Source organism: Pristiophorus japonicus, chromosome 5 (genome assembly GCF_044704955.1).
Source record: "Pristiophorus japonicus isolate sPriJap1 chromosome 5, sPriJap1.hap1, whole genome shotgun sequence".
NCBI classification, from domain to species: Eukaryota; Metazoa; Chordata; class Chondrichthyes; family Pristiophoridae; genus Pristiophorus; species Pristiophorus japonicus.
The window spans coordinates 163,218,357-163,245,402 of record NC_091981.1 but is presented as its reverse complement, the minus strand read 5'-3'; positions in this window follow the sequence as shown (position 1 = coordinate 163,245,402).

Here is a 27,046-nt window from a genome sequence, read left to right as displayed (position 1 = left end):
TCTCATGCGGATCCAGCCACGTCCCCACCAGCTATCTCTTTTTCAGTTTTGCTTTCTGTAAAAATCAGATAATCACATTCACCTCATGTATTATGGCAGATTTATCATTCGATTATTGCACAAGCAATGACAATTCCAACATGTTATGCTCCAGGTACAGTCTCCAGAGCTTTTATTCTGAATGGATATAATATGTGTGGAGGTTTTCTTTCCTCAGAGTCTATCATAGACTGCCATTACAATGCAAAACGTGATATACAGTCAGCAGATCCAAGCTGCGCTGCAGGTTGCACCTTGCTGTCAGTCACACTGAGCTCAGCAATAAGGAGCCTCTGCGTCTGCACATGCTTGCTTTGGTGTGTGCACAGGACCCCAGACCCCAGCTACTTAGGGGCCACGTTTCGGCCTGAGTTGCTCCTGTTTTTTTGGAGCAATTGGTTTAGAATGGAGTATCTTAGAAATTGCAATTCTCGGCATTTAGTTTGCTCCAGTTCTAGTCAGTTAAAACAGTTTCAGTTTGGAACAGATTTCTTTTAAAAGGGGGCGTGTCCGGCCACTTACGCCTGTTTTGAAAGTTTAGGCAGTGAAAACTTACTCCAAACTAACTTAGAATGGAGTAAGTGTAGATTTTTGTACGCTCAGAAAAACCTTGCCTACACTTAGAAAATCAGGCGTAGATTACAAATCAGGCGTAGGGAATGGGGGGGGCGGGGTTTAAAGGGAAGTTTACAAACATTAAACTCTTCAGTTTTACAAATAAAGAGACATCATCAATAATAAATGATAAATACATCAATAAATCAACCAATAAATCAATCAAAAAAAATTAATAAAAAATTAAAAAAATTAAAAAATCAATAAATAAAAAATGTTTTACTCACTGACTGCAGCACCGGGAGCCCTCCAACAGCGTGCTGGGACGCGCCCCCTCCCCCAGTGTGTGTGTCTCTCTCTCTCTCTCTGTCTGTCTGTGTGTCTCTCTCTCACTGTCTGTCAGTGTCACTGTCTCTCTCTCTGTCCGTCAGTGTCTATGTGTTTCTGATGGCGAGGGGAGGGGGGGCGGGGAGGGAGAAGGAGAGGAGAGGAGAGGGGGGAGAGGGAGGGACGGGGGGGAGAGGAGAGGGAGGGAGAGGGGGGAGGGGAGAGGAGAGGGAGGGAGGGGGGAGAGGAGAGGGAGGGAGGGAGGGGGGAGAGGAGAGGGAGGGAGGGAGAGAGGAGGAGAGGGAGGGAGGGGGAAGAGGAGAGAGAGAGGGGGGAGAGGAGGGGGAGGGGAGAGGGAGGGAGGAGGGAGAGAGAGGAGAAGGAGGGGGAAAGAGGAGAGGGAGGGAGGGAGGGGGGGGAGAGGAGAGGAGAGGGAGGGGGGAGAGGAGAGGGAGGGAGGGGGAGAGCAGAGGGAGGGAGGGGGAAAGGGAGGGGGAGAGGGAGGAGGCTAAACGTGCCCGGCTGACGTGAAGAAGCCGGGCCCAAGACTTCGGGTGGAGCCCGCCCCCAGCAAGATGCTGGGCGGGCAGGCCCTGCAGAAGGAGTTAAAGGTAGGTGGTCGGGGGAAGCCGGAGCTGGGCGGGGGGGGGGGGGCTCGTTGGAGCGGGAGCGGGAGCGGGAGCTGGGGGGGGGTCATCGGAGCGGGAGCTGGGGGGAGGCCCGGGGGGGAGCGGAGCGGGAGCTGGGGGGGGGGGGTGGTCAGAGCGGGGGAGGGGGGTCCGGGGGGAGTGGAGCGGGAGCTGGGGCGGGGGAGCAGAGCTGGAGCCAGAGCAGGAGCTGGACGAGGGAGGTGCAGCCTGATCCTCGCAGCCCCAGTAAGGCCATTTGGCCAGGGCTAGGGGCTGCGTGCTTCGGGCCCGTCCCACAGTTTTGGGCGCCTGGAGCTACTGCACATGCGTGCCCACTGTAGCGTGCATGTGCAGAGGTCCCGGCACTGATTTCAGCGCATGGACGTGGCTCCGCCCCCTACAGCTCGTGCTGCGCTGCGCCGAGCTGCAAAGGACCAGCAGGGAGCCGGAGAATCTGCAGGTATTTTTTAGGCGCACTTTGTGGCGCGAAAAACGGGCATCCAGGTCGGGGCTGCGCCGTTCTAGGTGCGGCCCGAAACTTGGGCCCTTAATTTCTAATGTTAGGAGAACACAGCCAATAAGAATGCTTGTTTTCCAACACTAAAAAGACTCAAATTAGGGTTTAAAACTTGGCTGCAGTCATATTACAACCAATACAAAGACTAAATAATGTGATATTACCTGCTAGAGGTGGCCTCACACCTTTTGGCTTTGTGACGATTTCACTTACCTCGGCAAGTCCGTGGTGGGTGATGTCGGTGGCAGATCTTGACCCCACTGCCGGCTCCATCCTGCTTTGTGAAATTACTTTACGTTAATAGGGTTTGTTAAGCCCGCCCAGCGCATTTCCCAGGCCAATTGAAAGAAGTGGGTCTGGTAACATCATTTCATGATGCGTCATCAGCCGGTTTCATTAAAGGGACCATGTCCAAATTTATCTTGACATTTGTGTTGCCAGTGTTCTACAGCACTGAGGTGCTACAAACACTGACAATGACTGCACAGATGCACAGGGATGCACCCAGGCTCTCCCATGACTCCCTCTATAGGCATATGGAGGGAGTCAGAGCATGCAGGGAGGTTCTCTTCCCTTCTGATGGGTGGAAGAGACCTCCCCAGGACACCAACACAGCCTGGTTTCACATTGCAGATGAGGTCATAGGCAGGGATGTGGTCAGGTGGATCTGGTTGCAGTGGTGCAAACCTTTCAATGATCTCATTCGATCACGAAATGTTAGTACAAAGCAATACTTACCTTCATCCTGCCTCTCATCATATCACCATCACTCTGCCTTCCCTACCCCTGCACACCCTTACTCACACCAACACACCTTGCCCATCCACCCATTCCTCTCTATCTATATTATCACATCCCCATCTCACTAGCCATCCCGCACACTCACCCTCATCCTAGTGCAATCATACCAACTAACAAGACACAAGGGTAGGCACTTAGGTGTTTTATGCAATGTTCATGTAAAATTTCTGTTAATGTGGTGTCAACCATTGAGGGGTCAAAATATTGGTACCGCCATTTTTGAGGGGCTGTCACTGTATGAGAGACATTTTTAACGCCTCGCTTTAGGCATGGTCCCCAAACGCAAAATTCAGTGTTGACGGCCTAAGAATTGATAGCAGCGTAAAATCATGACATTGCACACATACCTGGAGGTGCTAAGTGGGCCGTTAAGCGTGGGCTCAACATCCGGGAGTTAGGCAGCATTTGGAGTTGTGCCAGACATAGTGGTGCCACCTGGATTCCATTGAGGCGTTGATTAGGTGCCTCAATGCCTCGTGGGTATATTCGCTTCCTGCGCACTCACTCAGAAGCTGAGCATACAAGAACACAAGGAGACAAGAAATAGGAACAGGAGTAGGCCATTTGACCCATTGAGCCTGCTCTGCCATTTAATAAGATCATGGCTGATCTGATCATGGACCCAGTTCCAGTTCCCTGCCCGCTCCCCATAACCCTTTTTGCTCTTATCGGTCAAAAATCTATCTGTCTCCACCTTAAATATATTCAAAGACCCCGCCTCCACAACTCTCTGGGGCAGTGAATTCCACAGATTTACAACCCTCTGAGAGAAGAAATTCCTCCTCATCTCAGTTTTAAATGGGCAGCCCCTTATTCTCAAACTATGCCCCGAGTTTTAATTCCCCCATGAGTGGAAATATACTCTGCATCCATCTTGTCCAGCCCTCTCATTATTTTATATGTTTCGATAAGATCACCTCTCATTCTTCTGAACTCGACTGAGTATAGACCCAACCTACGCAACCTATCTTCATAAGTCAACCCCATTATCTCCAGAATCAACCTAATGAACCTTTTATGTACAGCCTCCAATGCATATATATCCTTTCTTAAATACAGAGATCAAAACTGCATGGAGTCCTCCAGGTCTGGCCTCATCAAGACACTGTACAGTTGTAGCAGGATTTGTCTACTTTTATACTCTATCCCCCTTGAGTGTGAGGTGGAGCATTGCAGCGAGAAAGATCAAGAAGAGGGTTGGCACGATGACGCAACCCTGCTTGGCCCTGGTCCGGATGTGGATTGGGACTGTGGTGGATCCGTTGGTCAGGATCACGGCCTGCATGTAGTCGTGGAGCAGACAGAGGATGGTGACAAACATTTGGGGGCAGCCGAAACAGAGGAGGACACTTCAAAGTCTCTCGTCATTAACAGTGTCAAAGGCCTTTGTAAGGTCAAAGAAGGCCATGTACAAGGGTTGGTGCTGTTCTCTGCATTTGTCTTGCAGTTGTCGCACCATAAAGATCGTGTCCATAGTAGACGGAATCCACACTGTGACTCCGGGAGGAGCTCCTCAGCCACAGGGATAAGATGGTTGAGGAGGATTCTAGCGATGACCTTCCTAGTGGCTGATAACAGGGAGATTCCTCTGTAGTTGCCGCAGTCAGACTGATTACACTCGACCAGCTCCGTTGGGTGGGCCACATTGTTCACATGCCTGACACAAGACTTCCAAAGTAAGCGCTTCACTTGGAACTCCTACATGCCAAGCGAGCCCCAGGTGGGCAGAGGACACCCTCAAAACCTCCTTGATAAAATGCAACATCTCCATCGACACCTGGGAGTCCCTAGCCAAAGACCGCCATAAGTGGAGGAAAAGCATCTGCGAGGGGGATGAGCACCTCGAGTCTCGTCGCCGAGAGCATGCAGAAAGCAAGCGCAGGCAGCGGAAGGAGGGTGCGGCAAACCAGACTCCCCACCCACCCTTCCCTTCAACGGCTGTCTGTCCCACCTGTGACAGAGATTGTAATTTCTATATTGGACTGTTTAGTCACCTAATAACTCACTTTTAGAGTGGAAGCAAGTCTTCCTCGATTTTGAGGGACTGCCTATGATGATGATGACAATCACAATGAGATGTGATGATGATGATCTATCCCCCAAGCAATAAAGGCCAACATTCCATTTGCCTTCCTGATTACTTGCCGTACCTCTATACTGAAGCACTTTTCAATTTTCTCCATTTAAATTATAATCTGGTTTTCTATTTTTCCTGCCAAAGTGGATAACCTCACATTTTCCTACATTATACTACATTTGCAAAATTTTAATGAGTCAGACTGGTTACTGCAAGCTCAAAGTAAGTATGACCATAGTCCTTTATTACAGATCTCAGAGTGCCTCTCCAGCCTGTGAGGCCTCCTTATATACAAGTGCTCCCAAGGGATTGTGGGATCCCATGGAACTCCAGGGGATAAGCCCTCTGGTGGTTAGACATGGTAATTAGAGGTTTACATACATAATGACACTCCCCCGCTGCGCCCCCCCCCCGCCCCCCGCCAAAGTCAATAGTGTAACTATTTACAATGTGAGTTGATCTGGGGCCTTCCTTTCCCTGGTTGATCGTCTCGGTGCAAATGCTGGTGTTGGTGAGTCATTTGTTGGGCCTTCGCTGGGCTGCTGCACAGCTGGCCTTGCTGGACTGCTGGGGGTGGTGAGTCCTGCTGGGCTGCTGCGGGTAATGGGTTCTGCTTTATGATCAACCGCTGGGTCGGTTGCCACTTGTGTGTGTGTTGGAGGGTCGAAAAAGGTTGAGTCTATTGTGGGTTGTTCTGGATAGTCCGTAAATCTGAGTTTGGTTTGGTCCAAGTATTTTCTGCAGGTGAGTCCATTTGCGCGTTTGACCACAAACACCCAACTCCCCTCTTTGGCCAAAACAGTGCCAGCAATCCCACTTGGGACCTTGTCCATAGTTCAACACAAATACAGGATCATTTACTTCAATTTCACATGACACATTTGCGCGATTATGATATGTATTCTGTTGAAGCCGCCTGCTCTCTACCTGTTCGTGTAGATCAGGGTGGACTGATGAGAGCCTTGTTTTAAGTACCCTTTTCATGAGCAGTTCAGCGGGAGGGACCCCGGTGAGCGACTAGGGTCTTGTGTGGTAATTAAGCAGGACTCGGGATAAGCGAGTGCACAGTGAGCCTTCAGTTACCCTTCTCAAGCTCTGCTTGATTGTTTAACCTGCTCGTTCTGCCTGAACGTTGGACGCTGGCTTAAACGGGGCAGACATGATATGTTTGACCCCATTGCGGGTCATGAATTCCTTGAATCAGCACTGGTAAAGCACGGCCCATTGTCACTTACAAGAACATCAGGCAGGCCGTGCATGGCAAACATGGTCCGCAGGCTTTCAATGGTGGCAGCGGACGTGCTTGCCGGTATTATCACACAGTCAACCACTTGGAGTATGCATCTACAACCACTAAAAACATTTTTCCCAAGAATGGGCCTGCATAGTCGACATGAATCCTCGACCACGGTTTGGAGGGCCAAGACCATAAACTTAGTGGCGCCTTCCTGGGTGCATTGCTTAACTGTGAACATGTATTACATTTGTGCACACAGGACTCTAAGTCTGCATCGATACCGGGCCACCACACGTGGGATCTGGCTATCGCTTTCATTATTACAATGCCTGGGTGGGTGCTGAGGAGATCACTAATGAAAGTGTCCCTGCCCTTTTTTGGTACCACTACCCGATTACCCCATAGGAGGCAGTCTGCTTGTATAGACATTTCATCTTTGCGCTGTTGGTACGGGTTTATTTCTTCCTGCATCTCTAACGGGACACTAGACCAACTCCCGTGGAGTACACAGTTTTTTTACTAAAGACAGTAAGGGGTCCTGGCTCGTCCAGGTTCTAATCTGTCGGGTGCTAACAGGTAATTGCTCACTCTCGAATGCTTCCATTACCATAACTAAATCTGCGGGCTGTGCCATCTCCACCCCAGTGGTGGGCAATGGCAGCCTGCTGAGAGCATCGGCACAGTTTTCTGTGCCTGGCCTGTGGCGGATGGCGTAGTTGTATGCGGACAATGTGAGCGCCCATCTCTGGATGTGGGCCGATGCATTCGTATTTATCCCCTTATTTTCAGAAAAGAGGGATATAAGCGGCTTATGGTCGGTTTCCAATTCAAATTTGATTCCGAACAGATATTGATGCATTTTCTTTACCCCGCGAACACAGACTAACGCTTCTTTTTCGATCATACTGAAGGCCCTCTCGGCCTTAGACAGACTGCTGGACGCATAAGCAACCGGTTGCAATTTCCCAAATTCATTCGCTTGTTGCAAAACACACCTGACCCCATACGACGACGCATCACATGCTAGTACCAAACGTTTACATGGATCGTACGACACAAACAATTTTTTTGAACATAACAGCTTCCTAGCTTTCTCAAAGGCATTTTCTTGGCTTTTACCCCATACCCATTCCTCTCCTTTATGCAGTAAAGAGTGCAGTGGTTCTAACAATGTGCTAAGACCCGGTAAGAAGTTACCAAAATAGTTCAGGAGTCCTAGAAACGACTCTAGCTCCGTCATGTTCTGTGGTCTTGGTGCGTTTTTGATTGTCTCCGAGTTTGAATCGGGGGGCCTGATGCCATCCGCCATGATTCTTCTCCCCAGGAACTCCACTTCAGGTGCCAGGAAAATGCACTTTGAGCATTTTAGCCTGAGCCCCACACGATTAAGCCGACTAAGAACCTCCTCCAGGTTCTGCAGGTGCTCGACGGTGTCCCGACCTGCAACCAAGATGTTGTCCTGGAAGACCACGGTGTGCGGGACTGACTTCAGCAAGCTTTCCATATTCCTCTGGAATATCGCCGCGGCTGACCGAATCCCAAACGGTCATCTGTTGTAAACGAAAAGACCTTTGTGCGTGTTGATGCAGGTGAGGTCTTTCAAAGATTCCTTCAGCTCCTGCGTCATGTAGGCCAAGGTCAAGTCCAGCTTCATGAACGTTTTCCCTCCCGCCAGCATCGCAAATAGGTCATCTGCCTTTGGTAGCGAGTATTGATCCTGCAATGAGAAACAATTGATAGTTACCTTGTAATCACCACAGATTCTGACAGTACCGTCTCCCTTGAAGACTGGAACAATTGAACTGGCGCACTCATTGAATTCGATCGGCGAAATGATGTCCTCTCATTGCAGCCTGTCCAGCTCGATCTCCACCCTCTCTCTCATCATGTAAGGTACCGCTCTCGCCTTGTGATGGATGGGTTGCACCCCCGGAATCAAATAGATCTGCACTTTTGCTCCTCGGGACTTCCCGATGCCTGGTTCGAACAGCGAGGGGAACTTGCTTAGGACCTGGGCACATGAGGTGTCGTCGACGGACGAAAGCGCTCGGACGTCGTCCCAGTTCCAGCGTATCTTTCCCATCCAGCTCCTGCCAAACAATGTGGGCCATCACTCGGTATCACCCAGAGTGGTAAATCTTGCACCGCTCCATCGTAGCTTTACGGTAACACTGCCAATTACGGGAATCAGTTCCTTTGTGTACGTTCTGAGTTTGGTACGAATGGGCATCAGGACTGGCCTTGAAGCCTTGTTGCACTACAACTTATCGAAAGTCTTTTTATTCATTTGTAAGGGGTTCTCGGGGAATGTTGTTGTGCCTTGGGTGTCCCTGTCTGGGCTTCTGCCCTCACAGCTTATGCCTGGCCTGTGAGGTACCCTGAGTGCTGCAAGAGCACCCCTGGAGAGACTGTGTCCACAGCTTATGAAGGGGATTATGAGACTCATGCGTCCCCACAGCTTATGCCTAGCCTGTGAGGCACCTGTGAGTGTCAAGCACTCCTAACCCCTTCTTCCCTAGCCTGTGACACACAGTTGAGCGTTTTCGAGGCGCTCCTAGCTTCCCTTACACTGTTCTGACATAAGACTCACGATCAGGAGATGTAATCCAATACAACTGAGACAAGGTGATTCCAAGAGGAACTTAGGCTTCCAATTTATTTGACAAGGTGTATCTCAACAAACAGCAATACACCAACAAAACAATCCCCCTAAATCCCACTAAACGGACACAACCAAAATTTTTACACAAGTTTAGCAGTACAATGCCCAACCTCCCACCTTTCCTGGCCTAACTGAGTTGGGAATTCTGGGGACCAGAGGTTATACTCACTACTGTGCCTTTTGCAGTCTGGTGGTTTGTTTCTTCTATCTTCGGTGTCTTCGGACACTGGTTTTCCTTCAGTGTCGAGAGGCTTGCTGGTTGTTGGATCACGAGAGCAGGGAACCAGCACACACACTGCGTCAGAAACCCCTTTTTATAGCCAGATTATCCAGTCCGCCTCTCGTGCTGAAATCGATCCTTCCCATTGGTGGGCTTTGTGATTTTGAAAAATGCAGCAGCTTTAGATTATTTCCACTGATGTTAACCTACTCAAGGTTTGAGTAGGTGTTGATTGCGTTGGTCTCCTGTAGCCATTGTGTAGGCCCTTGGGTTGTTTTGGGTTCCCTAGTTTTCTGAAGGTCTGCATAATTTCCCTCCAATTCAGTTTTTCTAACCTACTCAAGGTTTGAATAGGTGTTGATTGGGTTGGCCTCCTGTAGCCATTGTGTAGGCCCTTGGTTTGTTTTGGGTTTCCTAGTTTTCTGAAGGTCTGCATAATTTCCCTCCATAGTGTAAACATGGGGAAGACAATAGCCCGATAATGGCAATGAGTCAGTCCCACAGTTTTCGAGCAAGTGCTCTCCCATTGGCTTGAAAGCCCCATGCTTCGGGCTGAATCTGTCTCACCATTGGCCCTCCGGTGTCCTCCCCCATCCAATCACTGCTCTGCCAAGGTCAAACCGTCTCGGTTTCAATTCACATTGCGGCACAGACAGATCCCACAGCTCTTTTCCTTCTGGGTAAAATGAGGGGGTTTTCGTCCTCCCCTACATAATCCCCCATCTGACACAGTCAGACACCACTCAAGTGTGTCAAAGTTCAGGGTGGTGAGAAAACCCTAGGTCTCCCAAATTGCCCAACTTTCCCCAGTTTAACTCTAAACTGATCCCGTCGATATATATCGTAATTCCTTTTAATGCGGTACAAAACACAGAATCCAACAGGTTACAATATATGACAGCAATATACATACATGTACTTAAGGTTACAGCAGTAATTGTACATTGAGTCTCATTTCAGTCTTAAACATAAAACAAAGAAACCTGCCCTGCAAAACTCCCCAGGGGCCATGTATTAAAACGCAGTCATCCCTGGGAATAATAAAACCGCCTAAGTGTCGCGGTCAAGCTTTGTTTACACGCCTTGAGTGTTTAGCAACGGCTCTTCTGTTTGTGTAGTAGCCTGAGGAACTGCTTTCTTTTTCTTTTTCTCCTGAGCTTACAGCTTGTAACTAGCAGATATGCTACAATCAGGAGTTGGCCTACCCGGATCCATGTCTGCCCGTATCCCCAAATCCCACCATGCTGGGGGTTTAATCTGGGCAATCTCCCCTGCTAGAATTTCAATTTTCTGCTCCAAGGTGTAAAAATGTTTTTGAGCCAAATCCACTGCCTGGAGGAGGGTTGTAAGTTTCTCAGGTAGTGGGGCAATGGGATAGCCAAAATGGGCGACATATTGTTGTAGGTGGCTGAGGTTGTTTTGTACTGTTAGGTGAATCGTGGAAGGTTCGGGGATGGGTGTGATTCTGGTGTGTGCCACTTGAATCTCTGCCCTGGGTTTAAAGCAAAAGCTACTGTACGGTATCGGACATCACCTTCCCGGTCCGTGTTCATACCGTTGGGCACTTGTGGTGACACAATATGTCCCACCGCCTACATATGCTACCTTTGGAGGCATGTGGTTAAGGGCCATTACCTCCATTGTGCAATTGATGGGCTCTGCCCGAGCAGTGCTGAACCCGCATTGTGGCCTTGCAAAAGCGTTCAGGTGCTGGGGGCACAGGATTACCTGTGCTCCCCTGCTCCGACAACCCGAGAGGTCTGTACCTGTCACAGTGTGCCCCCACATTGTGACATAAGGTGGAACCTCTTGGAATCGAACATAGAAACATAGAAACATAGAAAATAGGTGCAGGAGTAGGCCATTCGGCCCTTCGAGCTTGCACTGCCATTCAATGAGTTCATGGCTGAACATGCAACTTCAGTACCCCATTCCTGCTTTCTCGCCATACCCCTTGATCCCCCTAGTAGTAAGGACTACATCTAACTCCTTTTTGAATATATTTAGTGAATTGGCCTCAATAACTTTCTGTAGTAGAGAATTCCACAGGTTCGCCACTCTCTGGGTGAAGAAGTTTCTCCTCATCTCGGTCCTAAATGGCTTACCCCTTATCCTTAGACTGTGACCCCTGGTTCTGGACTTCCCCAACATTGGGAACATTCTTCCTGCATCTAACCTATCTAAACCCATCAGAATTTTAAACGTTTCTATGAGATCACCTCTCATTCATCTGAACTCCAGTGAATACAAGCCCAGTTGATCCAGCCTTTCTTGATATGTCAGTCCCGCCATCCCGGGAATCAGTCTGGTGAACCTTCGCTGCACTCCCTCAATAGCAAGAATGTCCTTCCTCAAGTTAGGAGACCAAAACTGTGCACAATACTCCAGGTGTGGCCTCACCAAGGCCCTGTACAACTGTAGTAACACCTCCCTGCCCCTGTACTCAAATCCCCTCACTATGAAGGCCAACATGCCATTTGCTTTCTTAACCGCCTGCTGTACCTGCATGCCAACCTTCAATGACTGATGTACCATGACACCTAGGTCTCGTTGCACCTCCCCTTTTCCTAATCTGTCACCATTCAGATAATAGTCTGTCTCTCTGTTTTTACCACCAAAGTGGATAACCTCACTTTTATCCACATTATACTTCATCTGCCATGCATTTGCCCACTCACCTAACCTATCCAAGTCACTCTGCAGCCTCATAGCATCTTCCTCGCAACTCACACTGCCACCCAACTTAGTGTCATCCGCAAATTTGGAGATACTACATTTAATCCCCTTGTCTAAATCATTAATGTACATTGTAAACAGCTGGGGCCCCAGCACAGAACCTTGCGGTACGCCACTAGTCACTGCCTGCCATTCTGAAAAGTACCCATTTACTCCTACTCTTTGCTTCCTGTCTGCCAACCAGTTCCCAATCCACGTCAGCACACTACCCCCAATCCCATGTGCTTTAACTTTGCACATTAATCTCTTGTGTGGGACCTTGTCGAAAGCCTTCTGAAAGTCCAAATATACCACATCAACTGGTTCTCCCTTGTCCACTCTACTGGAAACATCCTCAAAAAATTACAGAAGATTTGTCAAGCATGATTTCCCTTTCACAAATCCATGCTGACTTGGACCTATCATGTCACCTCTTTCCAAATGCACTGCTATGACATCCTTAATAATTGATTCCACCATTTTACCCACTACTGAGGTCAGGCTGACCAGTCTATAATTCCCTGTTTTCTCTCTCACTCCTTTTTTAAAAAGTGGGGTTACGTTGGCTACCCTCCACTCCATAGGAACTGATCCAGAGTCTATGGAACATGCACCCCTCCACGAATGACTCCCACATTCTCCACTCGGTACAGGGGTGCTGGTCGTGGGGACGCCCCCATCACGGGCATCCTGACCACCACACCCATGATGGTATGGTTTGACTTTCCACAGTCCACCGGTACCGGGTAGGCTTCCGACGCTACACGAAGTTGGCGAGGACTCAAAACATTATCATAAGGGTGCAGTGCTGCTAAGCGCTGGTTGCTGATCCAGGAGGGGACCTGTCCCTGTCTCAGATCTTCGAGGTTACTCCGTCCCTCTCCCAGCAACCAGGCCCCATAGAGCACGCACACCTCATTTTGGGCGGCTTGATCGGAGGCATTTCTATTCTCACGAATCAAGGCGTTTACAGCCCTGGCCTGTGCCTCCAATTGAGAGATAATCTCCTTTAAGTGAACTGTCATTGCCACCTCTTCTTGGAGCGCGGATCCCACTATGGTATTCTCGTCCCCCAGGATTTTGCACAGCTGATTCTTTAACCCATTTATCTGGAGGGCCAGCTGCATGTTAACCAAACTGTTTATGGCGGACGCCCCGGTGTTAAACCCCGTGAAAATATCATTTAAAATGCCACACCTCTGCCTGCCCGGTTCGGTCCTATCCCACTGTTTATACAAGTCTGTCACTCTCACTCTGGAAGTGGCCACAGTGATCTCCGGGCAGGGGATGGAGGCCTCTCTGTAGGTAAAGTCCTTATGGTTGGAGTACTTGGTGGAGTTCGATCCCAACCACCCAGGCCATCTCTCCTCGTGGGAGTAGGTGACCCGGCCATCCGCCGCCGGAGTCTCTTCTCTTGTGGTCACTGTCGGCGCTCTGCCCCCGGAGCATCCGAAAACCAGGGAGTCCTCTGTGTCCCCTCGGTGCCCGGTGTAGATCCTTAGCGATACCAGCATCACTAACGTCCAATAGGGAGGTGTTGACATCTGAAAGGCAAGAAGAACATGGCCTTGCCTTGAGAGACCTCTCCAGGCTCGGCCCGCGTAACATGTTCCAAACATAAAAATGCTGTACCCAACCGTCACTGCCTTACCTAAACACATATGCACACAACACAAAGTAACAAAACAGGAAGGGAAAATATATACACCGCGACCCGTCCCTGGGTGGCCAGGTTACATCCTGTCACTGTACAGGCGTCGTCGACCATTCGGCTGACCGTACCCTGGGGACCAGGATCCCTCCACTGAGGGGCGCGTATAGTCCCCTTTAATGAGACTTGTGCTGCCCTCCAAGGCCCTCCCAAGCCACGGAGGGTCTCTCTTTCGGTAGGAGACCCTTGCTAGCGCAACAGAGCACCCTCCCTGTTGTCTTTCGCCTTCTCGGTCTGAGGCGGGGAGCTAAGTAAACAGGGGACCACGGCGCCCTGGGCTGTGGCACTCTGTCACTCCTCCTTACTGTCGGTGCAGAGTCCCACGTTATGGGCTGCAATGCTATCCCTCTACCTCTTGGGCTAGCCCCAGCTGATCCACCATGGGAGATTCAGCTTCCCCTCGGATCTTGCTAATGGTAGAGCCTTTCTCCCTATTCTTTTAGTGGGCTGGGAACCTCTACCCAGTGGTGGGATAGCCTTACTGGAGCAGTGAACCATCCCCGGCTGTAGAGCTTCGCAGCCCGCTGCCTCCTCTGGAGCCTCCAAATTCCCTTCCCTTGCTCGTCCCCTGTGTTTTTTACCTTTTTTGGGGTCAAACAATTTACACTGATTAATGTGATACCACTTCACCCGGCGAGGCAATTGAACCGCATAGACCATAGGGCTAGCCTTGTCGACTATGTTGTATGGTCCCATATACAGTGGTTCAAATACCCCGACCCGGGCGAAGCTTCTCACCATCACCTGGTCGCCCACCTCCCAATCATGGTGACTACGGGGTTCCAGCAGCAGCCGATTGGCACGGTGCTGTTTACCCATGTTGTTGGCTGCCTGCCAGTGAATCTGTTGAAGCTGTTCAAACAGATTCCTGACGAAGCGGTCCCAGTTCACCTCTCGAAGCTGCCCTTCGGTGAGAACCGGCGCCAACACATGCACTGGGGTTCTTATGCTCCGGCCCGTCATCAGCTCATGAGGTGAGTACCCTGTGCTCTTTGACTGGCTGGTCCGGATTCTCATGAGGACCAACGGTAAGACCTCCATCCACTTGTTCGGTGAGTCTTCCGTCTCTTTGCGCAGCCTTTCCTTTAGGGTCCGGTTCAGGCATTCTACGGGGCCTGAGGACTGAGGGCTGTAGGCGACATGCCATTTGGCTCTTATCCCCAGCACCTTTAGGGTGGCCTGCATCACCTGGCCGGTGAAGTGGCTTCCCCAGTCGGACTCCACGATTTGAGGTGGACCCAACCGAGAGAACACCTTCCTCACCAGGATTTTTGCAGTCCCCACCGCGGTAGCTGTTCAGCAAGGGAAGGCTTCCACCCACTTGGAAAACACATCCACCAGGACGAGGCAGTATTTATAACCTCCCTGGATGGCCGGTAGGGGTCCGATGTAGTCGATCTGGATCAACTGCCATGGTCCTTCTACCTGCCTGATATGTCCCATAGACACCTTCCTTTTCTGAGGATCTGGGTTGTTTGCAGCGCAAATCAGACAGCGCGCACAGAGGTCGCGGACGTCTTCCCGGAGGCCTGGCCACCACCCTGCCTTTTCTACCTGTTGCCAGGTATATTCTGGCCCGGGGTGTCCCGCACCTGGACCCTCATGGGCCAGCTGAAGGAATTCCCTCCGGTGTTATGGTGGCACTACCCATTTGTCCCCTTTAAACAACATGGCTTCCTGCACAGCAATATCTGCAGCACTGTATGGGCCTTCCGCCTTTTCCCCCTTTTTGATAGCAGCCAAGGCAGCCTTCAGGACCGGATCCTGCATCTGGACTACTTTAAGGTCCGGAGCCGCAGCCGTCCCTACGCTCCCTTGTGTCCCTGGCTTGCTTCTTGCTGCTGCTATCCTGCCTGCCTCGTATGGGTCCCATGTAATACGTCCTTACTATACAGTATAAATGCACACGAGGCCCATGCTTGAGAGAAGGTCAGTCTGTGACCTGTCCTTTATTTCATTGCACTCAAGTGCAGGAAGTGGGTGGAGCTTCCCCTTTTATATCTGAAGGTCTAGGTTAGGAGTGTCTTCCACAAGTTCACCACCTAGTGGTCAGTGTTCTCACAGTGTACAACTTAGGTCAGATTATACATGGGTTACAATGCTGGTTGAATACATGACATCACCTCCCCCCCCCAAAGTCTTATTGGGATCACAGGTTGAGTCTCTCTGGTGGTTTACGCTCCCTTGTAGAGCACCTGAGTTGGGGCTCCGGTTGTCTGCTGTTTGCGGTGCCTCAGGCCTGTCCGGACTGCCCACAGTGACTGGGCTCTCCTCCATTTGGTTCCTGTGTTCGGTCACCTGTGGTGGAGTGAACTCTACATCGTGTTCTTCCTCTGCTTCTTCTATGGGGTTGCTGAACCTCCTTTTTATTTGATTCACATGTTTGCGGCAGATTTGTCCATTGGTAAGTTTAACTACCAGAATCCTATTTCCCTCTTTGGCAACCACAGTGCCTGCGAGCCATTTGGGCACTGCAGCGTAGTTGAGGACAAAAACAGGGTCATTTACATCAATACATCGTGCCCTCGCATTCCTGTCATGGTAGTCATATTGTGACTGGCACCTGCTCTCGACAATTTCTTTCATGGTGGGGTGTATAAGGAATAACCGGGTTTTGAGCATCCTTTTCATTAGCAGCTCTGCGGGTGGAATCCCTGTGAGCGAGTGTGGTCGGGATCTGTAGGCCAACTGGAGGCGTGATAAGCGGCATTGTAGGGAAACCCCTTGGAATCTGAGCATCCCCTGTTTGATTATCTGCACTGCTCGTTCTGCCTGGCCGTTTGAGGCCGGCTTGAACGGTGCCGTTCAAACATGGTTAATTCCATTGCCTGCCATGAAGTCCTGGAATTCAGTGCTTGTGAAGCACGGGCCATTGTCGCTGACCAAGATGTCCGGTAGACCGTGGGCGGCGAACATTGCCCGTAGACTTTCTACCGTGGCAGAGGATGTGCTTGAATTTAAAATGACACACTCAATCCATTTGGAGTAGGCGTCTACTACAACCAAAAACATTTTTCCCATGAAAGGACCTGCGTAGTCCACATGGATGCGTGACCAAGGCTTGGCGGGCCATGGCCAGGGGCTAAGGGGGGCTTCCCTGGGTGCATTGCCCAGCTGGGCACACGTATTGCACCTGCGAAACAAAGCTCCAGATCTGTGTCTATCCCTGGCCACCAAACGTGTGACCTGGCAATTGCCTTCATCGTGACAATGCCCGGGTGCTCATTGTGGAGTTCTCTGATGAACACCCATCTGCCCATCTGGGGCATGACTACGCGGTTTCCCCACAGTAGGCAATCGGCCTGAATCGAGAGTTCATCCTTGCGCCTGTGAAATGGTTTATATTCCTCAGGGCATGCCCTGTACGTGGCTGCCCAGTCCCCATTCAGGACACATTTCTTGACTCGAGACAATAGCGGGTCTCTATTTGTCCAGACTTTAATCTGACGGGCTGTCACGGGTGAGCCTTCGCTTCCGAAAGCTTCAACAGCCATGACCATTTCAGCAGCATGCTCGGTAGCCCCCTCAGTGGTGGCTAGTGGGAGCCTGCTGAGTGCATCGGCGCAGTTTTTGGTGCCTGGTCTGTGCCGAATTGTGTAGTCATAGGCAGCTAACGTGAGTGCCCACCTCTGTATGCGGGCCGATGCGTTTGCATTTATGGCCTTGTTGTCGGCCAAAAGGGACGTTAGGGGTTTGTGATCTGTCTCTAGCTCAAATTTCCTGTCAAACAGGTACTGGTGCATTTTCTTTACCACATATACACATGCGAGTGCCTCCTTTTCTACCATTCCGTAGCCCCTTTCTGCCTGGGACAGACTTCTGGAGGCATAAGCTACCGGCTTTAACTGACCCTTGGCATTGACATGCTGCAACACACACCTGACACCATGGGCGACCTCTACGAGCACCTTCCCTTGCCAGGAGGTCTGCCTGCTGGCTAACTTCCCCCGTGGCTCAGTTTTGGAGTGGGCCTTTACCTTATGGATATATATATCCCCGGTTTCTCCCACTGCAGCCATGATCTTTTCTAGCAGGGGTTTGGTCACAAGGGGCTTCCCATCCGCAGACCAAATCGCCAGATACTCTGTATACGAATTGCAAGTGAACATGCTGTCCGAGCAAATCGTGTATGGGGTAGGGAATTCCTCGGGGTGTGTGATCACATACATCACCGCCGAGAGTTCTGCCTGCTGGGCGCTCAGGGTGCATGGGAGTTTAAGAGCCAAGGCAATCCCTGCCTTGGGATCCCAAACTCCACAGCCCGTGAGTCTTGTACCCGCGGACACTGAACTGGAGCCATCAACGTAGGTCTCGCGGCCTGTGGGGTGTATCCCTGCCCGAAATCCAAAGTTAATGTCCCATATCCCCTCCACAGAGCATCTATGCAGCTGCCCTGGATAGATTAAATTTGCTGCGAGCCTGGGCCTTAATCCCCCCGTCCAACAGCATCTGCGTCGGGGTATGGTGGGTGAGGAGTGTAATGGGGGATACTCTGGCAAAGATCTGAGCTGTCTTTACTGCCCAGTGGGTGGCAAGCAAGTGCCTCTCACAATTGGAGTATCCCTTTTCTACCTCCGTGAGGGCCCTGGAGGAGTACACCGCTGGTTTCAGCTGACCATTTCGCTCCTGGAGCAACACTGCACTTAAGCTGTCGCACTGGCTGCCACCTCCAGGAAGAATTCCCCCCCCCCCCATCAGTTGCCCCTAGGGTTGGTGCTACCTGCAGGTCTCTCTTAAGACAGACAAATGCTGCCTCACAGCCCTCGTCCCATTCCCACTCGACCCCCTTATGTAGGAGTCTGAGCAGAGGGGCGGCAGTGGCTGCATAGTCTTTGATGAAGTCCCTACAGTAGCCAGTGATTCCCAGGAAAGACCTTACCCCCGACACATCCCTAGGGACAGGCCTTTCTTCTAGCCTCATCAATGGCCCTTTCTCCTGCCCTTATCGTCAGGCCCAGGAATTTTACTTCTCCTAGACCTATCTGGGCTTTCTTGGGGTTAACTTTAAAACCCCCTTCCTTCAGTAAGACCAGCAGTTTGGCCAGCAGTGGACCGTGTTCCTCACTGCTGTCTGTGAACAACAACAGGTCGTCCACATACTGGACCAGCTGGTGTGGTTGGCTGAAGCCTTTTAAGCAGTTCGCCATGCATTGGTGAAAGATGCTGGGACTATTATGAAAGCCCTGTGGGAGGCAGCTCCATGTATACTGCTGTTCCCGGAAGGTGAAGGCAAACTTGTACTGGTCTTCCCTCCGTACAGGGATAGACCAGAACCCGTTGGATATGTCCATCACTGTGAACGTGGTTGCGGTTGCAGGGATTTCCCCTATCAGATCCGCAACCGCCGCTACTGTGGGGGCACAAGCTGGGATTTTTTTATTGAGCACCCTATAATCCACCGTAGCCCTCCAAGAATTGTCCGGTTTCCTAACCGGCCAAAGCGGGGAGTTGGCATGGGTGGCTTTGAGTCTCAAAACACCCTGCTCGACAAGCGAGCTTAAAGCTGTCTCCAAGTCTGCTTCTGCCTCTTGGGGAAAGCCATACTGCTTTTGCGGGCGGGACATGGGATCCCCATCTATTCTAACCTCCACTCCTGTGACTATCCCATAATCGTGTTTATGGGTGGCAAATGCTGCAAGATTTGCTTGCACATAGGCCCGGTACTCGGCCGGGGTGTTACCGACCAGAACCTCCAGGTCATAACACCCTTTTGGCTTCATTGTACACAGAGTCCCTTTTCCCTGTTTCTTATCAATAAGCATGACTTCTCCCTCTGCTCCCATGCCCATTGTGCCCCACAGACAGTGATTCCTCAAGTCTACTAGGATCTGGCAAGCGATGATGAAATCAGCCCCCAAGATCCCTTTTCCCACCTGCTCCCAGTTCATCAGGACGCACTTCCATTGTGTTTGGTGTGCTCCTAAACGAACCGCGAGTGGGACTGAGAAAAACCCAGCCTTCTCATTTCCTGTGAACCCAACTAGTTGAGACGACACCCCGTTTGATAGAGGTGAGGTTGCGGGGTCCTCCGAATGGACTATCATGCTGGAAGCACCAGTGTCCAAAAGGTAAGTACCCAATACACCCTCAACCTCCATCTTGACCCAGGGTCGTCCCCAGGGGTCGTATTCTAGTGGGCACAGGTATGCAGGCTGGGTCTGGGCTAGTCACGACCTCTGTACTGGCAGGGTTGCTGGTGCTTCCCTGTCTGTTGCCGTGGCTGCCTTCCCAGTCCCCTCCAGTGCTGTCCTCACTGCAGCTACTATCTCGTCAAGGGATAATGAGGAGTTCGCTCCACTTCCCCCACTCTGGGCAGCTCCTGAAGGATTCTGCCCCCATATCTCTTTACTGGGCTCTAGCTTTCCCGCACCCGTAGCACACTCACTCCTTATCAGACGAGCGGCCACCCTCCTGGTGCCATTCCCTTTTGGGAATCGAGTTGGGTTTTACTTCATTTACCCGACCTTTGGAGGTTTTCTCCTCCTCCCCTCTTCCAGGCAAAAGTTTGCGAAGTATTACTTCATGGCCAATGCCAAGTACAAAGAAGTCCCTGAGCATATACTCCAAGTTTCCATCAAATTCGCAATGTCCTGCAAGGTGTCTTAGCTCGGCAACGTAGCTCGCCACTTCCTGGCCTTCAGACATCTTGGACGTGTAGAACTGAAACCTCGCCATCAGAACACTTTCTTTCGGGTTTAGATGCTCCCGGACCAGTGTGCACAACTCATCGTACGACTTGTCTGTGGGATTTGCTGGAGCGAGCAGGTTTTTTATGAGGCCATAAGTTGGTGCCCCGCAAACGGTGAGGAGGATCGCCCTTCGTTTAGCAACGTTCCCTTCTCCTTCCAGCTCGTTGGCCATGAAGTATTGGTCAAGTCGCTCCACGAACTTTTCCCAATCATTTCCCTCTGAAAATGTCTCCAGGATGCCCACAGTTCTCTGCATTGTTGTGTTAGGGTTTGTCATCTGTATCTCGTCGCCAGTTGTTATGTCTTGGATAAGGAGTCAGACTAGATACTGCAAGCTCAAAGTAAGTGTGACCGTAGTCCTTTATTACAGATCTCAGAGTGCCTCTCCAGCCTGTGAGGCCTCCTTATATACAGGTGCTCCCAAGGGATTGTGGGATCCCTTGGGACTCCAGAGGATAAGCCCTCTGGTGGTTAGACATGGTAATTACAATTTTACATACATAGCACGTTGTACCCCGTAGTAGATGGAATCCGCACTGTGACTCCAGAAGGAGCTCCTCAGCCACAGAGATAAGACTGTTCAGGAGTATTCTAGCGATGACCATCCCAGTGGCTGATAACAGGGAGATTCCTCTGTAGTTGCCGCAGTCAGACTGACCACACTCGACCAGCTCCGTTGGGCAGGCCACATTGTTCGCATGTCTGACATAAGACACCCAAAGTAAGCGCTTTATTCGGAACTCCTACAAGGCAAGTGAGCCACAGGTGGGCAGAGGACACCCTCAAAGCCTCCTTGATAAAATGCAACATCTCTTCCGATACCTGGGAGTCCCGAGCCAAAGAACACCATAAGTGAAGAAAGAGCATCTGGGAAGGCGCTGAGCACCTCGAGTCTCGTCGCCGAGAGCATGCAGAAAGCAAGCGCAGGCAGCGGAAGGAGGGTGCGGCAAACCAGACTCCCCACCCACCCTTCCTTCATCGCTGTCTGTCCCACCTGTGACCGAGATTGTAATTACTGTATTGGACTGTTTAGTCACCTAAGAACTCACTTTTAGAGTGGAAGCAAGTCTTCCTCGATTTTGAGGGACTGCCTATGATGATGATGACAATCACAATGAGCTGTGATGATGATGATGATGATCTATCCCCCAAGCAATAAAGGCCAACATTCCATTTGCCTTCCTGATTACTTGCCATACTAGCATACTAACGTTTTGTGTTTCATGCACAAGGATCCCCCTCTGTACTGAAGCACTTTTCAATTTTCTCCATTTAAATTATAATCTGGTTTTCTATTTTTTCTGCCAAAGTGGATAACCTCACATTTTCCTACATTATACTACATTTGCAAAGTTTTTGCCCACTCATTTAGCCTGTCTATATAAGAACATAAGAAATAGGAGCAGGAGTAGGCCATACGGCCCCTCGAGCCTGCTCCGCCATTTACTACGATCGTGGCTGATCCGATCATGGACTCAGGTCCACTTCCCTGTCCGCTCTCCATAACCCCTTATTCCCTTATCGTTTAAGAAACTGTCTATTTCTGTCTTAAATTTATTCAATGTCCCAGCTTCCACAGCTCTCTGAGGCAGTAAGTTCCACAGATCTACAATCATCAGAGAGAAGAAATTTCTACTCATCTCGGTTTTAAATGGGCGGCCCCTTATTATAAGGTTATGCCCTCTAGTTCTAGTCTCCCCTATCAATGGAAACATCCTCTCTGCATCCACCCAGTCAAGCCACCTCATAATCTTATACATTTCGATAAGATCACCTCTCATTCTTCTGAATTCCAATGAGTAGAGACCCAACCTACTCAACCTTTCCTTATAAGTCAATCCCCTCATCTCCGGAATCAAGTTTGTGAACCTTCTCTAAACTGCCTCTAAAGCAAGTGTATCCTTTCATAAATATGGAAACCAAAACTGCACGCAGTATTCCAGGTGTGGCATTATCAATATCCTGTACAACTGTAGCAAGACTTCCCTGCTTTTATACTCCATCCCCTTTGCAATAAAGGCCAAGATTCCATTGAACTTCCTGCATACTAACCTTTTGTGTTTCATGCACAAGTAATCCCAGGTCCCGCTTGATACGTTCACATTAAATGATGAAACTGTGTACTGTGTACAATGAGCAAGTGTGACCTTAGCTCCTTTAATAAGACTCCAGAGTGCAGGTACCTCTTGGGTGGCCTGCTTATATGCCATGCTCCCAAGGAATGCTGGGATCCCTTGGGACTCCAACAGGTAGGCGCTCTGGTGGTAGTGTAATACAGGTTACAAGGGGTTAAATACATAACGTCACTCCCCCGTGAACTCAATAGTACACTTATTTACAAGGTGAGACGATCGTCTCGGTACAAATGCAGATGTGAGTGAGCTAGTTAGTTCTTCACTGGGCTGCTGGGCAGCCGGCCTCGTGGTCAACCATGATGTCAATTGCCACTTGTGTGTGTGTGTTGGAGGGTCAAATTTGGTGGTGTCTTCTTCGGGTTGTTCATAGCTGTTGGTGAACCGCAATTTGATTTGGTCCAAATGTTTTCTGCATGTTAGTCCATTGGCCAATTTGACCTGAAAACCCTACTTCCCTCTTTGGCAATGACCATGCCAGCAAGCCATTTCGGACCATGTCCATAATTGAGTATAAACACAGGATCATTGACCTCAATATCGGGTGACAAATTTGCACGGTTATGGTACACAATTTGTTGATGCTGCCTGCCCTCCACGTGATCATGGAGATCAGGGTGGACAAAAGAGAGCCTTGTTTTGAGTGCCCTTTTCATGAGCAGCTGAGCTGGGGGAACTCCGGTGAGTGAATGGGGTCTGCTGTGGTAGCTGAGCAGCACTCGGGATAGTTGGGTCTGCAGGAAGCCTTCCGACACGTGTTTTAGGCTTTGCTTGATGGTCTGAACTGCCTGTTCTGCCTGGCCGTTGGGTGCGGGCTTGAACGGGGCAGATGTGATGTGCTTGATCCCGTTGCAGGTCATGAATTCCTTGAATTCAGCACTGGTGAAACACGGCCCATTGTCGCTGCCTAGGACATCAGGCAGGCCGTGCGTGGCAAACATGGGGCGTGGACGTCCTTACAGACATTATTGCACATTCAATCCATTTTGAGTAAGCGTCCACGACAACCAAAAACATTTTGCCGAGAAATGGGCCCGCATAGTTCAAGTGGGTTCTCGACCACGGTTTGGAGGGCCACAACCACAAACTTAGCGGTGTCTCTCTGGGTGCATTGCTCAGCTATGAGCAAGTGTTGCATTGGCGCACACATGACTCTAAATCTGAGTCGATGCCGGGCTACCACAAATGGGATCTGGCTATGTCTTTCATTATTACAATGCCTGTGTGGGTGCTGTGCAGTTCACAAATGAACGTATCTTTGCCTTTCTTGGGCAAGACCACGCGATTGCCCCACAACGGACAGTCCGCCTGCAGGGACATTTCGCCTTTGCGCCTGTGGTACGACTTAATTGCCTCCTGCATCTCCGCTGGGATGCTGGACCAGCTCCCATGGAGGACACTTTTTTTTACCAAGGACAGTAAAGGATCCTGGCTGGTCCAGGTCCTGATCTGGCGGGCTGTAACGAGGGACTTTTCGTTTTCAAATGCATCCATTTCCATGATGGCTGGCTGTGCCATTTCCACCCCGATGGTGGGCAATGGCAGCCGACTGAGAGGATCTGCGCAGTTCTCTGTGCCCGGTTTGTGGCGATTTACATAGTTGTATGCCGACAGCGTGAGCGCCCATCTTTGGATGCAGGCAGAGGCATTGGTGTTAACCCCTTTGCTCTCAGAGAACAGCAATATGAGCGGCTTGTGGTCAGTTTCAAGCTCAAACTTGAGGCCAAATAAATACTGGTGCATTTTCTTTACCGCGTAAATGCACGCCAGAGCCTCTTTTTCAACCATGCTGTAGGCCCTATCAGCCTTGGACAAAATCCTGGACGCATAAGCGACCGGTTGCAAAATCCCCGATTCATTAGCCTGTTGTAACACACACCCAACCCTGTATGATGACGCATCGCAAGCTAGCACAAATCTTTTACAAGGGTCACACAGGACAAGCAGTTTGTTTGAACACAACAGATTTCTGGCTTTCTTAAAGGCAGCCTCTTGTGAATTCCCCCATGCTCAGTCATTTCCCTTGCGCAGTAGCGCATGTAGGGGTTCTAGCAGAGTGCTTAACCCAGGTAGGAAATTACCGAAATAGTTAAGGAGTCCCAGGAACGACCGCTGCTCCATCATGTTCTGTGGTCATGGCGCGTTCTTGATGGCCTCCATCTTGACGTCAGTGGGTCTGATGCCGTCTGCTGCGATTCTTCTTCCCAAGAACTCGACCTCTGGTGCCAGGAAAACACACTTCGTGCGTTTCAACCTGAGCCCCACGCGATCCAACCGACTAAAAACCTCTTCCAGATTCTTTAATGCTCAATGGTGTCCAGACCTGTAACCAGTATATCGTCCTGGAAAACCACGGTGCGAGGAACCGACTTTAGCAGGCCCTCCATGTTCCGTTGGAAGATTGCAGCGGCCGACTGAATTCCAAACGGGCATCTGTTATAGATGAACAGACCTTTGTGCATGTTGATGCAGGTGATGCCTTTCGAAGACTTCTCCAGCTTCTGCGTCATGTAGGCCGAGGTCAGATCCAGCTTGGTGAACGTCTTCCCTCCAGCCAGGGTCGCAAATTGTCTGCCTTGGGTAGCAGGTACTGGTCTTGTCGCGAAAAACGGTTAATCATCACTTTATAGTCCCCACAAATTCTGACCGTGTTGTCCTCTTTAAGTGCCGGAACAATCGGACTGGCCCAGTCGTTGAATTCCACCGGCGCGATGATGCCTTCTCGCTGCAGCCTGTCCAGCTCAATTTCCACTTTCTCACACATCATATACAGTACCACCCGTGCCTTGTGGTGGATGGGTCACGCCCCGGGAACCAAATGGATCTGCACTTTCGCCCCCGAGAAGCTTCCAATGCCTGGCTCAAACAACGATGGAAATCTGCTCAGAACCTGGACACATTCATCATCATCATCATCATAGGGTGTCCCTCCAAGCGAGGATGACTTACTTCCGTGCCAAAAATGGATGAGTTCACAGGTGTTTCAATGAAGGACCTAATATTCCAGGTCCCGAACTACATCGTGAAGGGTGGAAGATGACTGTGCGTTGATTTTTTTAAACGTGTGGTGGCCGTTGCACACCAGCCACCACATGGGCTTGACAGAGCTATATCTTGGTCCAGTGGCAAGGATTACCCAAGACTAACTGGAGACCAGCTCTGTTGCACAGACCTAGTGCGCATACATATCGCAGCGTGGGCTGGCCTATGATGCTCCTGGTGCCTTGCAGGACATTGTGAATTTGAGGGATTCCTAGAATAAATGCTTAGAGACTTTTTTGTACTGGGAATTGGCCATGAGGTAATCCTTCGAAAGTGTTGACTGTTGAAACTCCGAATCTATGTAAAGCCATAACGGTAGCCCAGGCATTTATGTACACCAGTGACAACACCAAACAGATTTTGCAGGTCCAGCGGATTTATCCGCCTTTAGTCCCATGATCTTACTGAGTACCACCTCCTTAGTGATTGTGATTGTGTTAAGTTCCTCTCTTTGCAGATTTTTTGTGTCCTCCTCACAATTTGCTTTCCTACCCATCTTTGTATCATCAGCAAACTTGGTTACATTACATTCAGTCCCTTCACCCAAGTCATTAATATAGATTGTAAATAGTTGAGGCCCCAGCACCGACCCCTGCGGCATCCCACTAGTTCCTGTTTGCCAACCGGAAAATGACTCATTTATCTCGACTCTGTTTTCTGTTAGTTAGCCAATCCTCAATCCATGCTAATATATTACCCCCAACCCCGTGAACTTTTATCTTGTGCAGTAACCTTTCATGTGGCACCTTATCGAATGCCTTCTGGAAATCCAAAGACACCATATTCACTGATTCCCCCTTATTCACCCTCCTCGTTACATCCTCGAAAAACTCCAGCAAATTTGTCAAACATGATTTCCCTTTCATAAATCCATGCTGACTGCTTGATTGAATTTTGATTTTCCAAATGTCCTGCTGCTGCTTCCTTAATAATGGACTCCAACACTTTACCAATGACAGATGTTAGGCTAACTGGTCTATAGTTTCCTGCTTTCTGTCTGCCTCCTTTTTTAAATAGGGGCATTACATTTGCGTTTTCCAATCCGCTGGGACCTCCCCAGAATCCAGGGAATTTTGGTAGATTACAATCAATGCATCCACTATCTCTTTAGCCATTTCTTTAAGGACCTTAGGATCCTTAAAACCATCAGGTCTGGGGACTTGTCCACTTTTAATCCCATTATTTTACCGAGTACTACTTCTTTCGTGATAGTGATTATTCCTCCCTCCCTATAGCCCCTTGATTATCCCCTATTGGGATTTTTTAGTGTCTTCTACTGTGAAGACCGATACAAAATATTTGTTCAAAGTCTCTGCCATTTCCCTGTTCCCCATTATTACTTCCTTAGTCTCATCCTCTAGGGGACCAACATTTACTTTAGCCACTCTGTTCATTTTATGTACCTGTAGAAACTCTTTCTATCTGTTTTTATATTCGTGCTAGTTTACTTTCATAATCTATCTTCCCTCTCTTTATTATTTTTTTAGTCATTCTTTGCTGGCTTTTAAAACTTTCCCAATCCTCTGGCCTCCCACTAGTCTTGGCCACATTGTATGCCCTTGTTTCCAATTTGATACCATCCCTTATTTCCTTCGTTAGCCACAGATGGTGTTATCCCTTCTCTTAGTCTTTCCTTCTCATTGGGATATATTTTTGTTGCGAGTTATGAAATATCTCCTTAAATGTCTGCCAT